We start from the raw sequence: 5,334 nt of genomic DNA, 5'->3' as shown, positions 1-5,334 counted from the left end.
AGATTGCATTTGAAAGTCAATGGGCTTTGCTATTAAGCACCTTGTCTTCTGTCTGGAGATTTGTTTTCCCACATCAGAGAGGTCAAACCCCCGTGAAAGGCTTTGGTGTGGATGGAGGGGAAGGATTTGTCCCACTTGTTTCCTTTCTTTTATTTTATTTCACTTTTTAAAGATAGATTTTCTGTTGGGTGCTTTTATGCAATAAAGAATCAACAAAAACTTTCAAGAACCGCTTTTCTTAGTCTGAGTTTAACCTCATCAGGAGGTGCAGCTCAGGGGCTTTGGATGGAACATCCCAGCAGCTGATTTATGGGATCTTCAGCCCAAGTATGTGCTCATGTTCCTTTTGTCCCCACTCCTGTTAATTCCCAGGACTCCTTCCTTTCTCTGTGCAGTCCCTGGCAGTGCTGGAGGGACAAAGCCAGCAGCTCCAGCTGCTGACACTGGACTGTAGCTCCCCTGACAGTGGAAAAGCCAAAACATGAATCAAATACGTCTGTTTTTTATATTTTTAATTGCGAGAAGAGACCCCAACTAAGCCCCAGGGGAGACCCCAGGACTAGCTGAGATGGGGGACCAGAACCTAAGCCCAGCTGGAAATGCATTTTGGGAATATGCAGGTAAAATTAGGTGCCTGGGCCAGCAAAGTCCTGATGGCATTTATACAGACTATTTAGGATACTAAAAAATTGCCTGAGTGTTAATTATGTCCTTAACCTTTCTGGATTTGCTTTGGGTTTGCTTTTTTTTAGTTGGATTGTTGGTTTTTTTCCCCTAAATAAAGTTAAAATTAGATCAAAACTTACCAGGCCTCTGAAGATGGTCCTGAGTGGTCTGTGCACAGCAGAGCTGAGGGATTTGGAATTGTCATGCACAGACATTGCTCAAGCTGGCAAAAGGACTTTGCAAGGGCTCTTAAGGACAGAAACCCTGAGGATGCTCAATAAATAATCACAGGAATGATGCTGTGAATGTGACTTTGCCATTGTTACACATTTCTGCTCCTCCTTGTAGTGACATTTTGGCCACCGTGGCACTGCCAGGGACACTCCTGAGCAGAGAAGGTGCTGCCAGCCCCCAGCCCTGTGTCCTGCCCTGAAAACAAGTCCTGAAAGAAGTTTCTAAGCCTCAAACTACCAGAAAAAGCCTGAAAAAAAACATAGAGGAGCATCTACTTGAGTTTGCTACCAGTCCAGAGCCTGGTTCCCCCCTCCATGAGCCAGTGAACAGGGAAAACCATCATCACAACTCCTGTGAATAGTTGTACTTCCCCAGCAGAGCTTCAGTTTTGGCCATTAAATCATTCCAGCAAGATACTCACCATCCATCTCCAGCCAGAGAATTATTTACTAAAGCTATTCAGCAAATAATTGGCAATAATGAATCCATCAAAGGAAATTGTGTTGTGAGAAAAAAAGAGGTGAAATTCACTGGAGGAATTATTCCCTTCAACTGATTCACTCAGCCCTCTGAGCAAAGAGTTGAAACAATGGAAGGAGAGCAGGAAAGAGAAAATAGTGATGATGCTCTGAAGAGCTTCATGTCAAAAGAGGAGTTTGAAGTACACTAAAAGCTTTTATTAACTAATATGCAAGAACTTACACGCTTTTTTAAACCAAGCCCTGTCTCCTAGAAATTACCCTGCTCAGTTTTCTTTGCTCTGTTTTAATGAGGAGCTTCTGAGTTACCAGGTATGGCAGCGGAATTTCGGAGCCAGGAGGGAGTTCTGGAGCTGATTTGTTTGGCCTGAGACCCCACGCAAAATTTTGGGTCTGCTTTGAGCCCCTCCTGGGACAAGCGTCCCAGGGATGCTGAGAATCATAAAGGCACTGGTCAGCAGGGATGGTGGGAGCTCTGCATCCCTCTAGACATAAAATGATGGAGGAAAAAGCAGTGAAGAAAAAAATGCCTTATAATATTATGTTTTGATTGGCCCCAAACCTTCCAGCTCCTGTGATGCCACAGCTGCTCAATGTCACGCTCAGTGTTTTGGGGGCAAAGGGGTGGAAATCAGAGCAGGGAAACGTGAGAACCTAAACCCACAGAAACTACCCGAAAGAATGATCTTGGTTGTCTGTTGTTGGTGGTTTGGGGTGTGTTTTTCTGTAGCTTCTTGTTAGACTTTGAAAGAATAAGAGGGGAAAAAAAATGTTAAGCGTATTTCAGAGTAATTGAACTGTGTTCACATTAACTCACACTAAAATTATTTTTAATTAAATGAACTTCCCCTGTTTGTAGCTGGAAGGTACTTGTGTGAGATAAAAACTCCGTTCTAATAACGCTGAGACTCACCACCACTTAATTAGCATCACAACTCAAGGCAGGAGGATGAGCAGGGAGGTGGGGCTGTGCTGCTGGGTGGGATTTTGGGGAGGGAAGGTCCCTCCTCCAGCTGCCCCATCCCAGAGCCGCCAGGGACACCGGGAGGGGAAATCACGCCTCGTATTTGACACAGTTTGTGGCAAAAGCAATTATAATTAACATTATATTAAATATTAAGTCAAGATCATAAAGTGTTGATTGGTACTGATTAGCTGTGTAATCCATAATTAGAAATCACTGCACCCTTCAGCAGGTACTGTAGTGCCTCACTCATGATTTCACTGCTAAATTAAGCCAGTGATTCAGCTTTTGCCCTGAGTTTTACTTCTGCATTTAATTTAGGGCAGAAGCACACTCAGGCAAAGAAAAGATCTGTTCCTGCTGAGGTTGTTCCCAAACCCTCCATCCTGAGGGCTCCCCATCCTTGGCAGTGGCCAAATTGCCCTTGACCACCCCCAGCCCTGCTTTGGTTGTGTCTAAAAGACAAAGCAAGAAGCACTGGAACAAAACTGCCTGGGGAAGTGGTGGAGTCACCATCCCTGGAGGGATTTAAAGGCTGTGTAGAGGAACAGGCTGTGCCTGGGAAAGTGGTGGAGTCCCCATCCCTGGAGGGATTTAAAGGGCGTGTGGATGTGGCACTTGGGGACATGGATTAGTGGTGGCCTTGGCAGTGCTGGGGGAATGGTTGGACTCGATCTCAGAGGGCTTTTCCAACCTTTATGATTCCACGACTGGATGATGCTATGAATAATTCCTTGTGTATTTACTCACAAAAGCTTGAGGTGAGTCTGTTTGTGCCCTCCTGGCTGTGCCCAAGCCAAGCAGACAAACCATCAGTAGGCAGCTCCAAAATGAGGATTTATTTCTGGCACAAACCTCAGCAAGGAGGGATCAGGAGAAGATTCTTTATTCTGAATTGATTTTAGAAGACCAAACCCATCTGTGTATTGTTCATTAATGGGGTGGAAATGCTGACCCTTTGGTCAAACAGCTCCGAGAGGTCGGTGGCTCTGGGCTGGAGAGCTGCTGCAGGAGGGGCAATTATTTAGGGTGACTATATATTGAATATATGAAATTATTAAGGTTTGCTGCAGCAGCAGCCCTGCTTTCCCCTAATTTTATGGGTCCATTTATCATGGATATCCATTTGTAATGGATAATGTCCTCATTGCAAACGGGGAGACGCTCAAGTTTTGTTAAATTGAAGAACAAAATCCCCTCACCGCGAGGTTTTATGTCTTTGCTGCTAATTTCAGTCACTGGGACCCAGCTGTGATTTTCCACAGTATATCTGGATAAAAATAATAAAATCTTGGAGGGATAAAATTCCAAGCCTGTGGCAGCCTGGCTGCACCTCCTGGAACTCCAGCAGCCTCCCTGCAGCACTGCAGATGAGCTGGTCCAGAGGGACCTTCAGAGGCTGCGCTGGGCACCCGCTGGCAAACCCTGGGCTAGAGACAGAAAACACAGTCAGAATTTCTTCTTTTCCAAAGGCACTTTGGAGTCCTAGGGAAGAAATCTTTTCATCCCTGCTGCAACTGGAACAGGCTGTGTTATCTTTTGCTCTGATTACCATTGCCTGGGAGAGGGGATGAGGTGCTGGGCAGAGCCCGGCGCTCCCAATCAATTAAATCAATGAGGCCGTGACGCTCTGCAGATTCTCCCTAACCAAGGGTTTGGCCTAAAAGGCAGCAAACACAGCGTTGGGAGGACACGTGGAATCGCAGATAACGTGGCTGCTGGGCAGGCTGAGGAAAAACAGGAGAGCTGTGCTGAGAGGATCCACATTTCCCTTTCGATGGGCACCGTGGGATGCAGCCCTGGAGCGGGTCAGGGAGGCACTGCACCCTGCCATGCTCACCACACTTTGAATTATTCTTATAATTATAATAAGGGCTATATTTTTATGGAAATAATGGGTTTAAGATTGCATAGAACGTCTTCTTCTTTTAAGAGCTGCTTTTGGCTAGTCCAGGGAAACCTCTGTGTTCTCCCCTATCTGAGCTCCTTGAGCAGAGATCTTTACCTGTCCCACTACCAAGCATCCAAACCCCACTCATTTTCTTCCCCTTGGCATCCAACAACCTGAAAACACAAGAAAACACCAGAAAAATACTCCCAAACCTTGTGTGTTCTTTGCTGTTGATAGTGTAGGGGCTACCTCTGAGCAAGCAGCTAAATAAATACATTTAAAAATTTAAGCAGATTCCCATGCCATGACAGGCAAAAACAAGGTATTTCTACTGTTTCAGCACTTTGATTTGAAAAACAACTAGTAGAAAAAAATAAAAGCAGAATGTCTTCCCTGTATCTCACCCTTCCCTGGGCAGCAGTGAGTTGTTTCTCTGGGCACAGGGTGTAAAACTGCATTTGCATCAGCCCTCGTCTCCTGCCTGTGGTGTACAGCAAATCCCTCCATCCAGCCAGCCTTTGGCTCTTGGAATACTAAAAATGTCGATTTTTGTTTTTTTTTTTTTCCCTGCAGAACCAATGCATTAACTCAGAGAAGGGGCAGCAGAAGGAAAGGCTGGAGCCACTGCCCGCCCTGGAGCTGGAACAGGGTTTGAGCAGCAGAGATGCAAGAGAAAGAAAAAAACCCCTCTCTCAGATGGCTGCAAAGAGAAGGTCTCTGCAGTCACTTCTCGAACACTGAAGATATTTTCATTTAAAAATAGCCACTTAAAGGCAGGTTTAATCTCCAAATGGCATTTTCCACTTATAAAAAAAAAAAAAAATTACCCACACAACCCCCCCCTTCAAAAAAAAAGTCTCCAGTTATTTCTCCTTCATTTTTTTCCCCAATTAAATTAATTTAAAATGAGTGAAAAATGCTTTATGCCCTAAGAGCCTGAAACCTCTGGTGTCAGCTGAAACTGGCACTTCTGCTCTCAGCTCCAGCCCTCGCTGCAGGCACCTCTGCTTTGAAGCCTTTGAAGTGTTTGTGGCACAGGAAGAGTCTCTCCTCAGAGAACACCACTCATTTTATATATATTTAATGTGCAAAGTGTGTGT

At 45.1% G+C, this 5,334-nt stretch overlaps 1 long non-coding RNA gene across 1 annotated transcript; it reads left to right on the top strand.

The window, feature by feature from the left end:
* Positions 1 to 813: 813 nt before the first annotated feature.
* Positions 814 to 5,040, top strand: LOC114062070. Its single transcript, XR_003572304.1, has 2 exons — positions 814 to 1,253; positions 4,808 to 5,040. It is a non-coding gene; the product is annotated as an uncharacterized LOC114062070 (long non-coding RNA).
* The last annotated feature ends 294 nt before the right edge of the window (positions 5,041 to 5,334 follow it).

The sequence above is a fragment of the Empidonax traillii genome, unplaced genomic scaffold, assembly GCF_003031625.1.
Source record: "Empidonax traillii isolate 1590-97213 ecotype Southwest subspecies unplaced genomic scaffold, ASM303162v1 scaffold380:size670999, whole genome shotgun sequence".
Taxonomy (NCBI): Eukaryota; Metazoa; Chordata; class Aves; order Passeriformes; family Tyrannidae; genus Empidonax; species Empidonax traillii.
The sequence above is the reverse complement of the archived record's forward strand: the minus strand, read 5'-3'. Positions and strand labels throughout refer to the sequence as shown.